Raw genomic sequence first — 18,256 nt, 5'->3', positions numbered from 1 at the left:
AACTACACGTGACTATGGCCTGAACACACCTTACTTCCTGTTCAGCTTCTAATACTGAGCCTGGAGTTAGCCAAGTTGCTGGAACTCGATTTCCAAAGTATCACCAGGAAGCTAGGTTCTGACACAGTGAGGTCCTCCACTATTTGTGCCTTTGATGAAGGAAATTCAAGCAAGACATACAAGTGGTTATGCACAAACAAAGGTAGAATTTGTTAAAGTAGATACATAAGAGTTATGCCTTCAAGAGAGAAGATGGGCAGTGCCACAAAGGCATCTGTACCAAGGTATGAGCTTGGATACTTCTTACGTACACAAAAGGTTTAGAGAAACTGAGGTTTAGAGAACTAGGGTAATTATATTTACTGACATTTTACTTAGAATATACTTTCAAATTGTAAAATGTCTTCTATCCTTTCAGATTGTCAGTGTTCCCTCAGGGGCTTTAATCATGTGAGAAACTTATGAAAGAGAAGTTTTTAATTTAAACTAGCCCAGGCCAGGAGGGTCTTTAAAGAACATTTCCTTTCCTAATACCATTGGGCTGTATGTAGACTGTGGCAGCCAGGAATGCTGTATGCCTGGTTCTAGAGATAGATGGCCGGGGGTGGCCACTATCAGAAGGACTATGCATGATGTGTAACCTTGAAATATCACTGATCTCTGTGGGTTTGCTTCAGGTCTGAAACCTAGCAAGATTATAAGTGTACTATACACTGAAGTGTTTGTTTCCTTACTTAACTGGCAACACATGCTAGTTTGGACCACCCCTCCTTTGTCCTTTAGGCCTGGTAATGTCCAACTCCCTGCATAACAAAAAGGGTCGTTAGATTTTCCATATCAAACATTTTAAAGCTAACTAGACAAGTTTGTAAGAGAGAGGATTAAAGTGGTTTTATCCCAGCAACATGAAATCAGAGAAGGTATGAGTGACTAGACTGATGAATATATCTTAAGAAAAAGGCTTTAAACAAAAATAATACTTAAAACCTAAAAATTTTTAAAAAAGATAAATTGGGAAAAATCCAGCCAGCTTATGTCACACTAGAGCTACTTTCCTTAATATATAATGAACTACAAATCAATAAAAAGACAAATACAATAGCCTAATTGAAAAATGATCATCCAAGAATGAGAATAATTTAGAGAAAAGGGAATACCAGTGGCAATAAAACATAATGAGATAGTTTTATATATATATATGGCTATGAAACATATAACGAGTTAGCCTCACTCATGATAAGAAAGAACAGTAATTAAAATTCCAAGGAAATATCAAAATGTCAAAAAAATGTAATGGCACTCTATTGACATGGGGAAGAAACACCTCCCCTTGAACTATTGTTGGAGTGTGTTTATAAGTGGTTACAGCCTCCAGCAATTTGGAAAATTATCAAAATGACAAATGCCTACCCTCTTAGACCCAACTCTCCCACGTTTGTCAGTTTGTCCAACAGATACACATGCATGTGTGCAAAGTGAAAGATAAACAAGGGTGTGCATTGCCTGGTTGATGCAAACACAAAAGATTAGAAACAATAGAACTGTCAGTTTAAAAAAAAACACCTCAATTGTGTGCTCAGGCATCAGGATTCTTCTCTTCCCACATCCCTCTGCTCTGTGCTGCTTTTATACTAAGCCAGGATCTCTCCATTGGTGGCAGCTCTAAGCATACATTCATGGCAGAGGGAAAAGTTCAAATGTGTATGTGGAAAATGACTGTCAGAGAGCCTATAGGACCAGTGGCTCTCAAGCCCAACTCTCCATTGGAACCAGAGAGGAGCTTCAGAAATGCACTGCTCCAAGATGTCACTCTGGAGCCAGCAATTCATATGGTAGCCAGGCCAGGAGCCCCTGAGTGAGCCCAGTTTTACATTTGGGGGAACAGAATTAGGCTGCTTATTACCGTGAGGCCCTGAAGTTATAAGGACAGGCTAGACTAGACTGGGGCCCTGACTGTGGCCACTCCCTGAGCACATTGAAACTAAGCCAGCTGCCCTCGATAGGGTTGCAGTCTGGCCTCATAGTCTCTACACTTGACCTCCCCAAGGACACCAGATGGGTGGGAAGGGTGCTGTATCTACCTGCCTGCCCACAACACCATATATTTAAAAATGGAAGTTAAAACAAACACACGGTTTTGTCTCTTTTTACAAGAAGTCCGTGGTTATGTTCACTCATTTTCTTTCCTATGAAAACGATTGCAAGGCCTGATACTTCTCCATTCTATCTGTGCTCCAAGGCAGAAGCCAGGAGATATTTCTCACTCCCTGTTCAGCACGGCTGTCCTTAAACAGAAACTGAGCCTTGACCTTCTCCTTTAGGCTCCTTTGTCACGCAGCAGGACTGTGAACAAAAGACATTTCTTTCACCTGTCTGGGGCCCCAGGCCAGGCAACAGAACCCCATCCTAGGTTTTACTATCCTCTGACAGCCTGGAAAGCCTTTTTCCTCTGATATGTAGTAAGTAGCTGACACCTCCTGGGAATCTGTAAAATTGTTCTCTGAAAAAACCATTCTGCCTGAAGTGTCTATTTTTAGACTTTATAAAGCCCACATCACATTTTTGCTGCCTTTCCCACTCTCTCCTCTAAGCTTGCTGTTGTTTGAAAAGCAACAGGCCCTTTTGTCTTTAAAGTTCAGAACCGTCTGGTTAGCTCCCCACCTGCGTGCCACAGCCCTGGAATGCTCTGGAGATATTTCTTCTCTCATTGTAACAAAAACCAAAACCACAGGCAATAACCTTTACCCCAGGAGAGTTGAAATAATATTGGAGGAAGAAAATATTTTCCAAAACAGTGAACCTATATTGAAAGGATCCTAAAAGTATGTCTTAAGACTCGGTTTGCCTTGGGAATATTTAACCTGCTCAGCTAGGCTAGTTTGAGTTGTAGGCTCTCTGGTTGGCTGTCCAAGTTCTGAGCAAGGTCACTTGATGGGTTCTAGTGTAAGGAGTTAGCAGTTTTCAAGTTCAATAACATAGGAAAGAAAAAAAAATATGAGATAAGAAATAAATGGAAACAGAGCTTTTGCAAATAGAGGGGGGAGAGGTTGATAGGAGGGCAAGGGAATGGGGAAAAAAAATAAGAACCAAGATATATCATGTAAAGGTACAAGTTCCCAATGATGAATGTCAACATATTGTATACCTAACATGTACCAATAAAAGAATTTAAAAGGGGAAAAAAGGTGAGATAAAGAGTTACCCTAAAACAAACAAAAATACAAAATACTCTGGTGTGAAAAACTAAAAGTGCAAATAAGATCCAAATTGTATAACTGATAATGTGAAATGGGAAGAAAAGGGCAGGTACAAGTTCCCAATGATGAATGTCAACATATTGTATACCTAACATGTACCAATAAAAGAATTTAAAAGGGGAAAAAAGGTGAGATAAAGAGTTACCCTAAAACAAACAAAAATACAAAATACTCTGGTGTGAAAAACTAAAAGTGCAAATAAGATCCAAATTGTATAACTGATAATGTGAAATGGGAAGAAAAGGGCTAAAGGTGTAGGGGAAGTGTGGAGGGTAGGGGAAAAGGAAATAAGGGACAAGAAAAAATATGAGAAAAGGAAAAAATTGAAACAAAGTATTTGTAAATGGGGAGGAGAGGAGGGGGTTAAGGGAGGGCAGGGACAAGGGGAAAAAATGAGACCCAATATCTGTCATGTAAAGGTACAAGATCCCAATGAAGAATGTAACTGTACTGGATACTTAAAAACTACCAATAAACTCAATGGGGTCTTGACCATATCCTTGGCACCTGGGATAGTTTCCTCCTTAGCCAGTGGTTTGGCTCTTCTCTTCTCTTCTCTCCCCTCCCCTCCCCTCCCCTCTCCTCTCCTGTCCTCTTCTCCTCTTTCTCAAGTAGTAGGAACTGAACTGAGGACCTTGCGTTTGCCAGGCAGGTACAGCACCAATTAACTACATCCAGGCCCCTTGGCTCCTTTCTTTACATGAGCACATAGGTTGTAACTAATGGCAACTGGGTGACTTTAAAGACAACAACAAGAGCAAGACTTGCAGGCAGTGGAAGGGGCAGCTGTATCACAGAACACCTTGATATTTTCTCATGGCGCTGTACTTCCCACCTTTCTACTGGCCCTTATGTCACCCCTCTGTCCTCTATTTGAGGTCGTATTAAAAAAGTTCAGTACCTTTTATTTCATAGTTTTATTGAATAAAATTTTAATAATTCATGTTATTAAACTTAACGTAGTTAAGTGAAATCATTTTATAGGTTTCTTTTAAAAAATTAAAGTTCTAATAAAACCAAACCAACTATACTTTTAGGCAAAATTTTTTAAAGTTTTTTTTTTTCCCGGGGGAATATGGGTTGAGCATTTCTAATTTGAAAATATGAAATATTTTAAAATCTGAAACTTCTTCAGTACTGATGTGATGCTACAGGTGGAAAATTCCATACCTGACTTCATGGAACAGGTTACGGTCAAAACACGGGTACACTAAAAATAATTGTGTAAAATTATCTTCAGGCTATTTGCCTGAAATGTATATGAAACATAAAAGAATTTCATGTTTAGAATTTGGTTCCATCCCTAAGATATCTCATTTTATATATACAAATATTACAAAGTCTGAAAAACTCAAAATCCAAAATACTTCTGGTCCAAAGATTTCAGAACAGGAATATAATTCAGAAAGAATGGAAAGGGCACACAACAAAATATTAACATTATATTTGGGTGATAGGAGTGACAGCTGTTTTTCATTTTTATATTTTCTAAAATTCCTCCAAATTATTATGTAGTGCTAATAAATGTGTTCAAAGAAAAATGTGCTTGTCTCTTGCTGTAACACACACACTTGAATGGAAGTCATCTTGAGGAAATAGTGAAGAATGTGTCATATCCTTGTATGTTCAGTATCCATCCTTAGCCAAAGAATCAGCTGTAAGGATGAAGCTCTGAAAAAGTTGAAACAACCTAAATTAGTTTAATTATGATATACCTCTATAATAGAATAGTATAAAGCCATTAAAAGATGTTGCAGATAAATAACGATAAGGGAATATTTTGAAACAGAATAGGAAAGTAAGTTGCATATTAGTTTGTATAATTTGATCCTATTTGTAAATACAATGATGTCAGAGAAGCTCTGAAGGGATATTAATGCATGAATATATTAGCAGTATTACCCAGCAAAGGGGGCTCACAAGGGTTTTTTTCTTTTCATTTATATATGCATACGTGTGTGTGTGTGTGTGTGTGTGTGTGTGTGTGTGCACATATACAGTTTTCCTGTCTAGAATCTGTGAATTGCTATATGTGATCTTAGATACAGGGTTGAGAAGCTTATTAAATCTATATTGCTTTTATAATAATTAAAAGTTATCTAGTTGCAATCTATGATTTCTACCCATAGCTGAGCTTTTATCCCCACTGTATAAATCCTTCTATTTTCAAGTGGAAAGTATTGAATAGAGCTTATACTGTCAAATGATTTTTGAAAGGACTACTGATCCTTGTAACGTTTGAAACATGTAAATATCATTTGTATGAATGAACTGTGGTTGTGTGTGTGTTTCTATAAAAGAAACAGTTATGTTGTTTATCACAAATCAGTAGTTTAATCCTTGTAATAGAAATCTAAAAAATGAAGCATGTCCAGAATTGTGTTGCAGTAAGTGAATCTCTGAATATGAGCCTGGCTTTAGTTGCTGCTATTTCAGGATTCAGAGGCTGTTGCTATTTATTTGGATTTTTGTAGCTAAGTTCCATAGACTGAGGCTATCTGAAGGGTGGCCCCACTAAATTTTTAAATTATTACGAAAGGCAAGCCTTATTCTATGGCACCCTAAAATTTTATTGGTGAGATAGGCTCACATTAGCTAAAGCCTGGTGTATAGCCAAAGGACTAAACTGTACACGCTGATGATTTTGGACAATTAAAACTAGACTGGACAATGAGAGGCAAGCCATGATAAGGCCTTCCATCTGGGAAAGCCCATTGTCATCATACTAGTTGGTAGGAGCCTGATGCTGAATGACATAATTTGTATTTTGGGTTCCTAAATACATGATCCTGGTTCATAAAACTGTGGGGCACAGAGCTGTCACTTTAACATATGGGCATTGTGAAAAAAAGAGATTAAATGCAGTGTTGATGATCACAAATCTTTTGTTGATTTTCAGGCAATATTGACCACCTACAAAGTACACTGTTCATTTCTTAACAAGAGGAAAAGACACGGAAGTACCTTACGATATGCTTGCTGATTTTGGAAAGGTTAAGGTGTTAAGGTGTCTTAAACAAAGAGCGTAGTTAAGGGCATCATTGATGTTCATTCTCTGGTCTCCTGATTCCTGAATTATTCAGTTTAATGATTCATGTCAGCCCTTTGAAAATTTACCATTCCTCTGAGTGGTTTTTTTACTAGACTACCTTGACATTCTTTTCAGTGTGTACAAGTTGTATTTATTTTCTCTTTAGCCAAACACAAGCATCATTGTTTACTGCTGGGTAGCGGATGGTGATGCAGCCCATGGGAACTTGTCTTTATCTTCCAGTGGGGTCAGCAGCATGTATTCATGTTGAAAGACACTGAGGTAGGCCCTGCCTTTGGAAATATAGTTGAGTTGGCCCTCTAAGAATTTATCCTCACATGCAAATTTGCACTCAGCCTGTCCATGAAGGTGGGCTATAGATTTTCATGTTTGTTTGTTTTAACTTAAAGGATCTTTTAATTCATGAAGTTGTTTGTTTGTTTGTTTGTTTTTTCCTGCTTGTTAGTACTGTTTGTGATTGTGTTGGATATTGTCATGTTCCACTACAACACTGCCACCTGTGAGCCTTTGATTATACACTTGTGATGGTTGCAAAGGTTTTTAGAGCACAGCAGCTAAGAAGAAAGCAAGGCCAGTGTATGGGGTGGTATTTGTGTGGTCAGATTTGTGAACTGTATTTTTTTTTACAGATGAGCTGTTTCTAAGGCCTATTTTCTCAATGGGAATGTGCCTCTGATTGGAAAGTACTGAGACTTACCAAGTAAATTATCCTAGAATAAAATTAAGCTAAATAGAAATGAATGACTTTATAGTGTTAAAAATAATATACAGGGTAGTGATGATAAAAGACAGGAACTTTTATGTAAAGTTCTGATAATGTATATCTTCCTCACCAGCATCCTTTTTGCTGTTACACTCCGAAGAAATCTTCATGTAGAAAGATTTGCAGCTTTAGCACAGCCAGTCACCCCAGCCTTTTCATAGTTGTCCATAAACCCATATTTATTGTCTCCCCCCTAGAACTTTCTCAGAAATAACTATCTCAATTTAAGAGACTATCTCAGCAATACCACTTTAATATGAATTTTCCAGTTTCTTCTTTTTCCATGTGCTTCCCTTTGGTGATTTCCCCCTACGGCTAGAATCTGCTTTGGAGAGCCTGCTGGACCAATTATATTGACTAGGGGTGGGTGAAAATTTGAAGAATGTTGCTTCAGATGTCACCTGATTGGTAGATCATTTTGTCTGATCTGATTTCCAGCACATTTTCCACTCCAGCTGTATAGAACAGTATACTTGATTATACCAAGTCTTGAATCCAGCTCCATGGTTCATTCTCCTTTGATACGTTCCAAGTCTTCAGCTGGTGTCTTCACTGCCCTTCATAAAGATGCCTCTTTCTTCATGAAGAACGTGGTAGTGTTGGCTCTTTGAGACATACTGGCTCTCAGCCTCTTGCTTCTTCGTGTGTATTGGGAATTTTTTTTTTTTGTGACTACATCCCCAGATGTTGAGTGGGAGAATGAGGTGGGTAGGGAGGACTAGAACTTTTCTAAGTCTGAAGGAAAGAATAAAGGCTGTAAAGAAGATCTGGTAGGAAAGAGTAATTAATAAAGCAAGAATTTCACAGGCTACCTGTTAGTGTATTGAAGGTGGTGGAAGGTTCATAACTGCAATATACAAAAGCTACCACCAGATGGTGATGGCGGCCACTTGGCCCAGGTGGTACTCTGGGTCTCCCCATGGAAAGTCACTCTATAAGGACAGCATTGAACAGGTCAGGTAGCTCATCCCCTTGTTCTTATTAAAGAGTGATATTATTAACAAGCTGTGAATTCCCATTATAAGAAATAATTGCTTTTAAAAAGGAAGCATTAAAGAAAAAGGCCTTTTGGCTCAATTAAGTGTGCATTCTTTTCTTCAGCACTTTTAGCTCATAAAAAGTTAGCATGTTCTTGGTCATGCAATGAGAATTTGCACAGAATTTTGAAGAGACCCATATCACGTTGGGCTATAGCCCGGTGTCCCTGGCAGGGTTTCGGCATGAGGGGTCATGAGATCTGTCTCTTAGCCTGTTGTATGTACAACTGATTTTAAAATTGACCTCCCTAACCTGTTGGAGAAATTGGTAAAAGGGGGAATAGGAGAAACATCTTCTGCTGTTTGTACAGATTGGGCAATTTAAGTGCTGGGGCTTGAACCTAAGTCCTTGCTAGGCACATGCACAAGCTAGACATGTACTCTACTACTCTCTATCCCCTGTTGAGTTTTTAAACTGAAGGAAGGGGGAAAGGGTAACTGTGGTTGGTTTAGGACAATGCACAGTTTAGAGTTACAGTCTCCTGAAGAGTGAGTAAATGTAGAAGGGACAAAGCCATGTTGATTGCAGGATGTTGGTCTGGAGAACACTTAAGACCTCCTGGACTCAAGTTAGGGCATGGAGGTCTCTGGAAAAACGTTTTAAATGAAAGTAAGTATCCAGAGGGCTTCCTTCAATGAATAGTCTTCCTTCGATCATTTGCATAAATAAATATATAGGAAAATGTACTTCATTTTTTAAAATGGGCATTCTGGAGGCTTAGGTCGGGAATCATTGAGGGTCCAGGGTCACTTGGCCAGAGCACATACACATTTCTTACTGTGTGTTGGCTGCTGACTTTCTTAATGTTGTTTTGCTGTGGGGGCGGTGTTGTGTGACTGTGACTTGGATTTTTTTTTTTTGCGTCTCTTGAATCCACAGAGTTCCTCCTATAGTCTTTGGCTGGGCTGCCTCTGATGAGCTGTTTCTCTCTTCCTCACATTTGAATTTGCTTTTGATTTGAGAGAGGCAGTCAGCAGCAGCAGCCTGCAGCCCAGGCAGGATTCAGAACAGCCAGCCCCACACAGCTCGAGGTACCAGAGTGAGTGGCAGCCCGGCCCTACCTGGGCGGCAGCTGTTCCAGAGCCCTCCCCTCGAGGCTCCTCCCTCCGCCTGCTCCTGGCTTTTGATTACCTGTCCCGGAACAGGCAAGACCAGGATTTCTCTTCCGCTATTGCTGTTGTTAGGGGAAACAGACAGACTGCCTGCATCTAGGCCAGCCTGCCTTTCTCACTTCCCTCTCCCGGAGGTCGTCCTGCTGGGAATCTGGTAAGTGCCGCTGAAGGTTGTGTTTTCCTTCTTACTTGATGTGTGCAACAGTACCAAGAGAATGTTCTCTTATCGTGGATCTAGTAACCTAAATGTGCCAGAATTTGGGGGAATCTTTGAACTTGCTTTTTTTTTTTTTTTAAGTCCATTAAACATGTTCTGCATGCTTTAAAACTCAAAAGGAATACAGTGAAAATTTTAAGTTATTAATGTGTTTAGTGTCATCTTATTTGAAACCTTTTCAGGGTAATGCACTGAAAAAATTATTATACAGATAGTGCTCTGGTGCTCCCTTCCCCACCCCATATGAATAATTACTGCATTTGTCATCATTGTGTTCCTAAAAATGTCAAAAATAGACACAGTGAAGAGATCTGTCACACAGAGTTCAGAAATTTCTTACAACACCCCAGGTGATATAAGGGCACATATTTTGGTTAATTTTTTTTTTTTTACTTTTAAGCCTTTGTTATGTATTTGATTCAATTTAAATAAACTAATAGAATCATCTAGGTCACTGTGGCACAGGTGTACCTCTCTATTGTTTCAGATTTACCTCCCAGGATGCACACTCACCTTCCTCATTTGTTTTTACCTTTACAGGAAATACTTGGCAAAGAGTCATATGACTCCTAACTTTAGTTTTCACATGTGCTTACACAGATTTAGTCGTTTTGCTCTTATATGGATAGATTCTAAGTTAGGAACTTTTAAAAATGGAAAATGATATGCCTGATAGCTAGATCACTATTCTTCTTTTCCTGTGTTCCTTAATCTCTAAACATATACACTTTTGTTGCCTTTAAGAGAAAATAAAAACTACCACTTGTATTTTCTTTACTCTTAAGTTAAAGAAGACTCATATTAAATGTCACCAAAGAACATAAAAAATTAATTTCCTGGAATAAACTCTTTCCCTTTGATGTTAATTTCAGTAGCAAGAACAGTGTAGTTCTCCTTTTATCCTTTCTTTTTTAACTTCAGTCACAAGTCATGCTCTCTGGAAAATATATAATTTAAGGAAAACTGAATTATGTAATACTGAGTAGGAAAACCAGGGCAATGCTTGCAGTTTTGGGGGGATTTCATGAACTATGAGAAACACTCAGGCTGCTGTTAGACAAAGGATGAGACAAAAGCTTACGTAGATTTTGTAGATTTCTTTAGTTGTGGGAGGAGGAGGAAGCCTGAGCTTGTGGAGCTGCTTGGAGCATGTCAGTACTAACATTTGTCAGAAATTTTCAAAACTGGCTGCTTTTAACATGTGAAATTGAACTTTGGGCCCCATTTGCTTGATGGTGACCTCTTGTTTCATTTGAGTGTGCTGTCGTGATTTGAAGTTGTACAGCCTAGACCATCACCTTAAAAGGAGATGTTTCTACTGAGAATAGAAAATTGATGAGTAAAACTTCACTAAACTTACCTGTCTATAATTCCATGCCCATAAACTGGTTCACATGTGAGGTAGTAGTTATACCTCATAAGGGAACAGGTAGAACAAAAAATAAACCAGAGGGAATTAAATGCAGCCATGGAAGAAAAACTTATGCCCCTCATGCCAGACACCCTCATTTACTTTGCTCTGCCTTGCCATTCCTGTGCCTTTCTAGTGAAATAACCCAAAAAGTGTGTTTGGCAACAACATTGTTTCGATTTACGAACTCTTGCCTCTTACCCAGAGGCCTGAGCACCTGGTTAATGATTTTAAATGCAAATGATTCTGTGTCTTGTTTAACATTGAGCTTCGTTAAAAGAGCACAGGTTGAACTCTGGAGTCCTCCTCTGGTGGGATTTATTCCCCACCAGCCACTTGTCCACCTGTAGGAACTAGGCATAGCCAGCTTTCTATTTGTGTGCTCTTTCCCGTGGGTGCCATCTGGGTTCAAGCAGATGAGGTGGGACCAGAAATACTCAGCAGAAGACAGCAGCTGCGTAGGAGCCCTCTTGTTGGAGGACTCCAGGTAGCCTGCACTAGGGAGGCCTGTGGCCTTGAATTTGTGCTGGTTCTTGGTGGTTGGTGATGGCATCTGCCTGGGTCTCTTTCAGTCTCCTGGGCATCTGCTCTCCTTACCTTTTGCTGGGACTCTCATTGGCAACCTTCCATACTGGAAGACCTGCCTGGATGGCCTTGGAGCTTGTAGGTTGGGTAGAGTTAGTCCTATTCTGACCTAAATATGTGGTCATAGTGATTTTACAAGTTTGTACGGATGCCTATAAAAAGATGAGAAATAGATTTCATAGCCACAAGAATGAGAAATGTCCTTTTGTATGATTGATAAGGGACAAGTTTAAAAGCAGTTTTTAAGAAATCGCATGGCACCATCCTCAATTTCTCCGATTTCCTTTGAGAACTTATGCATCCTGTCTGTTGATTATTAAAGTATAACTCTAGCTACACTCCCAAAATAAGCATAGTGGTGTATAAGAAACCTGGGGACATTAGCCTAAAATATTTATTGTATACATCCATCATCATTGAATCTTTTCTCTTCTCTGATCTGAATTTTCTTGTAGAGAATGGGGACTGTTTCAGTGGCAGCAGGCACAATGACCTCTGGCTAGTGTGGTCATCCAAGGCTGGACGTGGGTGGGTTGGGTGTCACACAGTGGTCATGAGTTGTCTGTTTTGGCTTCTTTCCCAGACCAAGTTCTGCCTCAGGCTTGGTTGGTTTGGCTGCTGGCTGTAGAATCTGATGTTTATTTTAGAATCCTGGGATATATCAGATTAAGAATGATTTCTGATTTTAACCCCGTTCTAGGGGATTCACTGTATTGCTTTAAAAAGCACCAATTCATAGCAGTTGAGGGGAGCATTGATTTTTCTTTTATAGCTTCCCTTAATGACCATGTTTTTCAAGGACAAATGCTACTTTATATAATCTAATAAAAGACTTTATAGTCATCCAACCCATATTGAAATATATTTAGACCTATGAAGAATGGCTTAAAGGCAGGAACCCTCAGAAAGGGGTAATTCTGCTTCCCATCCCCCAGACCGTTTGGTTACATCTGGCACATTTTTGGTCACAGTTTGGAGGTTGAGGGCAGTGGTGGGAGGCAGACAAGTGGGCATTGCTGGCATCTAGAGGGTAGAGGCCCAGATGCTGTTCCACTTTCTAAAATACACAGAATGGTGCCCACCACATAGGTATCCAGCTCAAAATGTCAGTCACGCAGAGATTGAGAAACTGTTTAAGGGATGCACACAGTAAGAAATGTCCCAGAAGATTTATAATCTCTTGGTAACCTATCCTTAAAAAAATATATTTTTTTCTAAGATCCAGTTGAATTAACAAACGAGTAGATCATGTGAATGATACATGTTTAGGTTAATAAAATATTTCTTTCAAGTTCACATTGGTGACAAAGCCTTATTTTGACATAGCTAATTAGGTAACATAGGTGGTAGTTACTTGATTGTTTTTGCAGGTGCTAGGAATCGAATCCAGTGCGTCACCTCTGCTAGGAAGTGCTCTGTCACTGAGCTATACTCCTAACCTGGTTTGATAGTTTTCCAGCTGCCTTTGCTTGTGGAGCAAAGAAACTCCCCAAGGTGCAGAAAGGTGCTCCCCTCCCCTCTGCTGTGTGGCAGTTTGTGGGAGACTTGATTGTGTGTCTGCCGTCTCAAGGACCTGTGCCTTGGATGACTTCCTCATCGTTGAGATGGGATGGAATAGGGACATGTCTGCTTTCTTGCCTCACTGGGTGGTTGAGGCTGATATGAAAAGGAATTGTGGAAATAGAGATCTCAGCTTAGCCTAATACTTTTCCTCTAGAGACAAAGAAGCTAGCTCAGAAAGGTTAACTTTCCTTTTTTTCATTTGCCCTGATGTGGTTTCTTCTTTGTTTCAGTTCTTAGGGGAACTTTGCCTGTTTAATTAATTCACTTTTCAGTTAATCATGTACTAATTTCTGACTCCTTTTATTGTTATCCTGTCTTGCTCTTTGAAATCTTCAATGTTAATATTTTATGCATGTACATCTTGACTTCTCAATTAGATTAAGCTAACTTTGGGAATGGGATAATGGCTAAAAGTACTTTTGGGTTACATTAGTTCCCAGAAGAGTATTTGGTAAATCTCCAAATATCTCCATTGGTTCATTTGATTTAGTGACATAAAGCATGGCATGGTTGAGCCCATATGAGAGTTAAAACTGCTGGTCTTCCTTCAGGACTCAAATTCTCCCATGGAGTAAATCTTGACAGACATACGTGAGAATGGCATGTTCTCTAAAGTGGAGGTTCCTGCAGATGAACCTCAAAGCTGATTTGTTTAAAAAAAGAAAAGAAAAGAAAAGGCTGATTCTTGTTGATGTTTCTCCCAACATTTACATTTTCCTTTGGCTTAAGATAGCTTTACTATGGATGTAGTAAATTACATTACACCCTTACTGATGGACCCTTGGATTATCCTCAGGCTTGTCTACTGTTTATGATAAATATCCTTGGGCATATGTCATTTTGTATTTTTTATTAGGTATGCCAGAAGGCATAAACAAAATCTTTCTTGTCTTGAAGACACACAGGCCCTCTCAAGCTTTGACTTGCTTTTTAATCCCTCACTTCAGAGGCAACTCTTAAGGTCATTAACTTGTTTTCCTACTTCAGGTCTTACAAACTAGAAAGAAGGCTTGAAGATGGGCTCATCTTTCTTTTGCAGAGAAAGATCTGAATCCCAAGGAAATGACAGAACCACCAGCTCAGGTCTTTTGCCTCCTATCCCTAGGAGATGAGTTCTTTTTGTGCAGCTTTCCTTCCCTCTGCCTGCCTTGGCCAGGCAGTCCTCTAGGGAAGTGCTAGTCAAGGTGTGGTCCATGTACCGGCACTGGTCATCTAGGGACTTGGTAGGTAGACAGGATATCAAGTCTTGCCCCATAGATACTGAGTCAGAACTCATGATTTAGCTGGATCCCTGGTGACTCATGCATAATCAAGTTTGGGAAGTGCTGGTCTAGTGGCCACTGGCAGGAGTGGATGCAGCAGGGATTCATATTGGGGATGGTGCCAACTCCTTTTCAATAAATGGATTCCCCTCTTTCTCCTGATGCACCCCTCCAATCTGATTGTCCCTGTCCTCCTTGAGCTCCCCCTGGAAGGGATTCAGAATTGATCTCTTTGGTTGTGGGTCTTAATCAGGTAGTGCGTCTTCCATTACTGATTCGTACGTGCATCCAACATAGCCTTCAACCTTCTCAGAGAATTTCTGATCCATTATACTTCTCTTATCTGACAAATGCCTTACCTTTTTTTATTCCATGACTCTGGTTTTAATTTTTGTGTTCCCTATGTATTTACCAAAAGCCCTCCATAACTACAAATTCCACCTCCTCAGATCCAGCCAACCTCTGACCAAAAATATATATATATGTGAAAAATTGCATCTGTATCAAACATGTACAGACTTCTTTCTTTGTCATTATTCCCTAAATAGTATAGTCAATAACTATGTATGTAGCACATACATTGTATCAGGTGTAAAGTAATCTGGAGATGATTTAAACTGTGTAGAAGGATGTGCATAAATTATCTGCAAATACTACACCGTTGATAAAGGGGATTTGCACACCCCCTTAAGGGCGGTTATGATAAGCCAGCTGTAGTTTACTGGCATTTCCTCATCACTGATGTGTGGGGCCTTAAAAATGCTTGCTCATCTCTATACCACCTTATAAGCATTGCTGGTTTCACATCTTTGCTTTACTGGTACGATGGGGTACACGTGTGTGCATTGGGCATGTGAGCATGTGTTAATAACTGATGATATTAGGCCTCAATGCATACTTAAATAAAATGTAATTGCAAATTACTCCTTAAATTATCCACAAATTGACTTAGCAGCTAATGTAATTTCATATAATGAAATTGTCATAATAAAATCCTTTATTGTTAAATTCAGCATTTTCAGACTCTTTCCATTTTGGAGGGTCAATTTTGGGGAAGTGGTAGTAATCTAAATATATAGGTCCAATGTTGAGATTCAATATACTGTAGGTAAGATTTTAGTGTAATAATATGTAGTATTGGTAAATGTATAATTTTTTAAAGACCCATTTTTATACAGAAAGACAGATGATATTTTTTCTAAGCTATGTTAGCTGCACTCAAATTCGTAAATGTTAAAATAACTATGACTGGCCAAAACATTTTGCAAATTCTTTTTCCATTTTATATATTAAGTGAAATTCTCCATTTGGTAGTTGATCTCTCAGATAATTTGAGTCTCCCTAGACTGTCTGAGAATATTAGTGAATCAGATTCTAAAACTGTGTAACATTTACAAAGTAACAACTTGCTGGGCGAAGTGGTGCATACCTGTAATCCCAGCACTCTGGAGGCTGAGGCTGGAATATTGACATGAATTTGAGTCCACCCTGGGCTACACAGTGAGTTCAAGGCCAGCCTGGAAGATGTAGTAAGACCTTATCTCAAAAACATAACAAAACAAAACACAAACACAAAAAAACTGTGTACTACAATTTACATGGGCATAATTTAAAATTTTTTAAAGTATTTAAAGATTGTGATAATCTTATCAACGTGGTTTAAGTGAATCTGTTCCAAAGCAGCTACTGTGAAAAAGCAATTGCTGTTAGCCACAAAAAAATGCCAGTTTCAGAAAATGACTTATAATGAAAATTCAACCTTGCTGCATGCGGTGGCGCATTCCTGTAATACCAGCACTCTGGTAGGCAAAGACTTGTGTTACACTTTGACTCATCTCTGACAGCTTAATGACTTAGTGAGACCTAACACAAAGTAAGCAATAAAACAAATGCTGGGGGGTATAGCTCAGTGTGAAGGCCCTGGATCCAATCCTCAGGATTTAAAAAAAATGAATTATTTTCTTCAACCTCTATGAGTACAAAAGCCATACTGACATTATTATCAGGTTTGTCATGGTTTCTACCTTTACTTGGTGTAGGCATTGATATATTTCCAAAATAGCTTATGCTGTATGTGTGGCAGCTTGGTTATGTGGTTTATAAAATGATAAAAATAAGTCCCTTAACTTCAGGATGCTTATAGACTAATAGAAACCTAAGGATTTCACCTGAGCACACCAGCTAATTGAGTGAGCAGGCATTTGGGTACATGAATGTTATACTTGCTTGCTTGTATGTTTTGTTTTGTTTTGTTTTGTTTTGTTTTGTTTTGTTTTGTTTTGTTGTGGTGGGTACTTAGCCTTTTCACTGAATTACATCCTCAGGCCTTTTTACTTTTTATTTTGAGACAGGGTCTTGCTAAGTCACTAAATAGCCCAGGCTGGACTTAAACATGTGATTCTCTTGCCTTAGCCTCCTGGAGTGTTGGGGTTACAGGTGTATACCCCACGTCCACCTGACATCAGTGTTATTTGTGTCACTTTAAAGATACTTGTCGTTCTTCAACTGATGACTGGTTGTAATGTATATCAATTGGATATGTTTCTGAGCTTTAGTCTTTGTAAAATTAGGTTTAGAGTTTCTATAATTTTCATAGCATTAAAAGGTTTTGTAAATATTGTACATCTTCCCGAGGAGTATCCTTTATATAAAATGTTAGAAAGCAGAAGGTGCTATGAAAAGCACTAGAGAAGAGATATAATTGTTCATAAGATGAAGTGAAACTTTCCAACTCTGAAATTGGATGGAGCAAAATGAAGAAAAAAGAACAGCTTAAGAATAAAAGATAAGAAAAGAATAACTCAATGTCATACCAGTAATCAAGTAAAAATACATTTCAGATGAAAATATCCAGCATACTGTGAACATTCTTAATGGGTCGAGAGTTAAAACTGAATAAATATTATTTTATCAATAACCACAAGATACTCACGGTCTACCAAGGGCAGCAACCAGTATAGGGTCAATTATTTATATCCTTTACAGTAGGACCTATCTCTATTTCTGCTGCTTCAATCATTATTTCCTTTAATTCCTAATGAATTAACATGGTATGGTCATCAGCCAGCTAGCATTTGGCAGTGGGAATATGAGCGTTAAAGTCTGAAAACACCCCTAAGCAGTCTTGTGGTCACAAACCACAGGAGGAATAACAGAGATTAAAGGAAGGCAAATGTAGTCACCTGGCACAAATATTTGCCCTTTCTCAAAATTATGGAAGTTATATTTAGGTGAAATGTTTTTGATAAAAATATTTGAAAGTTTGTTTTGTCATCATAAGTAGCATGGGTTATTTTGACTAGAGGGTTGGAGGTGGTGAGAGAAAGGAAAGGGAAGGGGAGAGACCAGAAAGGAAAAGAGAAGCTGCTGATAGGAACTGTGGAGAATGTCAGGAAGGAATGGGGAAAGGAGATGATTACATTAATTGGTATAGAATAAGAATAGAAAACATGTAGGAAGCAGAATCTTGAAATTTCAGGCCTATTCATTAGTCATTCATTAGTTGAAAATACAAAGAAATGGTAAAAACCACCAGTAAGATAGAAAGGAAAGAAGGGTCCCATTATTTTCTGGTATTCAGGTAGAATCTTTTGAATACATTGTGCCCCAGCCACTTCCCCTTGTGTGCATTTCCACCACTTTGTAGCTGGGCTCCTTGTTTTCCTCTCCGGGATGGGCTGTACCTGGGAATACTGGTGGCTGGGTCCTCCTTCTCTAGGCCTGAAAGAACTCTACCTACCAGATAGGACCCAGTTCAGATGCCAGGTCTTGTGTGAAGACTTCCTTAGTTCCTTTACTCCTCCTCTTAATGGAAATAAGTCTATTGTCAGAGGAGTGACAAATGCTAAAAGATCTGTTGAATCCTTCGGTGTGAGCATGGCTTGATTTAGCTACACAAAGTCAGTTTACAGGACTAAGGCATCGGAGGACAGCACACTGCTGAAAGAGCAATAAGTTCATCTTTGCTGACACTAAGGTAGTTTATGCATGGTGATA

General features: G+C 39.0%; 1 protein-coding gene across 8 annotated transcripts in view; it reads left to right on the top strand.

The window, feature by feature from the left end:
- Nedd4l (NEDD4 like E3 ubiquitin protein ligase) overlaps nt 1-18,256 on the top strand; it is a 331,119-nt gene that overhangs the window by 140,836 nt on the left and 172,027 nt on the right. The window contains exon 1 of one of the 8 annotated variants that reach the window (XM_033757522.1): nt 9,119-9,376. The exons of the other annotated variants lie outside the window; for them this stretch is intronic. The gene's annotated coding sequence lies outside the window, so the exon portion shown is untranslated. Of the gene's footprint in view, nt 1-9,118; nt 9,377-18,256 lie in introns of those variants that run through there. 8 annotated transcript variants of the gene reach the window in all.

This window comes from Fukomys damarensis, unplaced genomic scaffold, assembly GCF_012274545.1.
Source record: "Fukomys damarensis isolate Sample0158 unplaced genomic scaffold, DMR_v1.0_HiC HiC_scaffold_30, whole genome shotgun sequence".
NCBI classification, from domain to species: Eukaryota; Metazoa; Chordata; class Mammalia; order Rodentia; family Bathyergidae; genus Fukomys; species Fukomys damarensis.
Note: the sequence above shows the minus strand (reverse complement) of the source record. Positions and strands in the feature narration are given on the sequence as shown.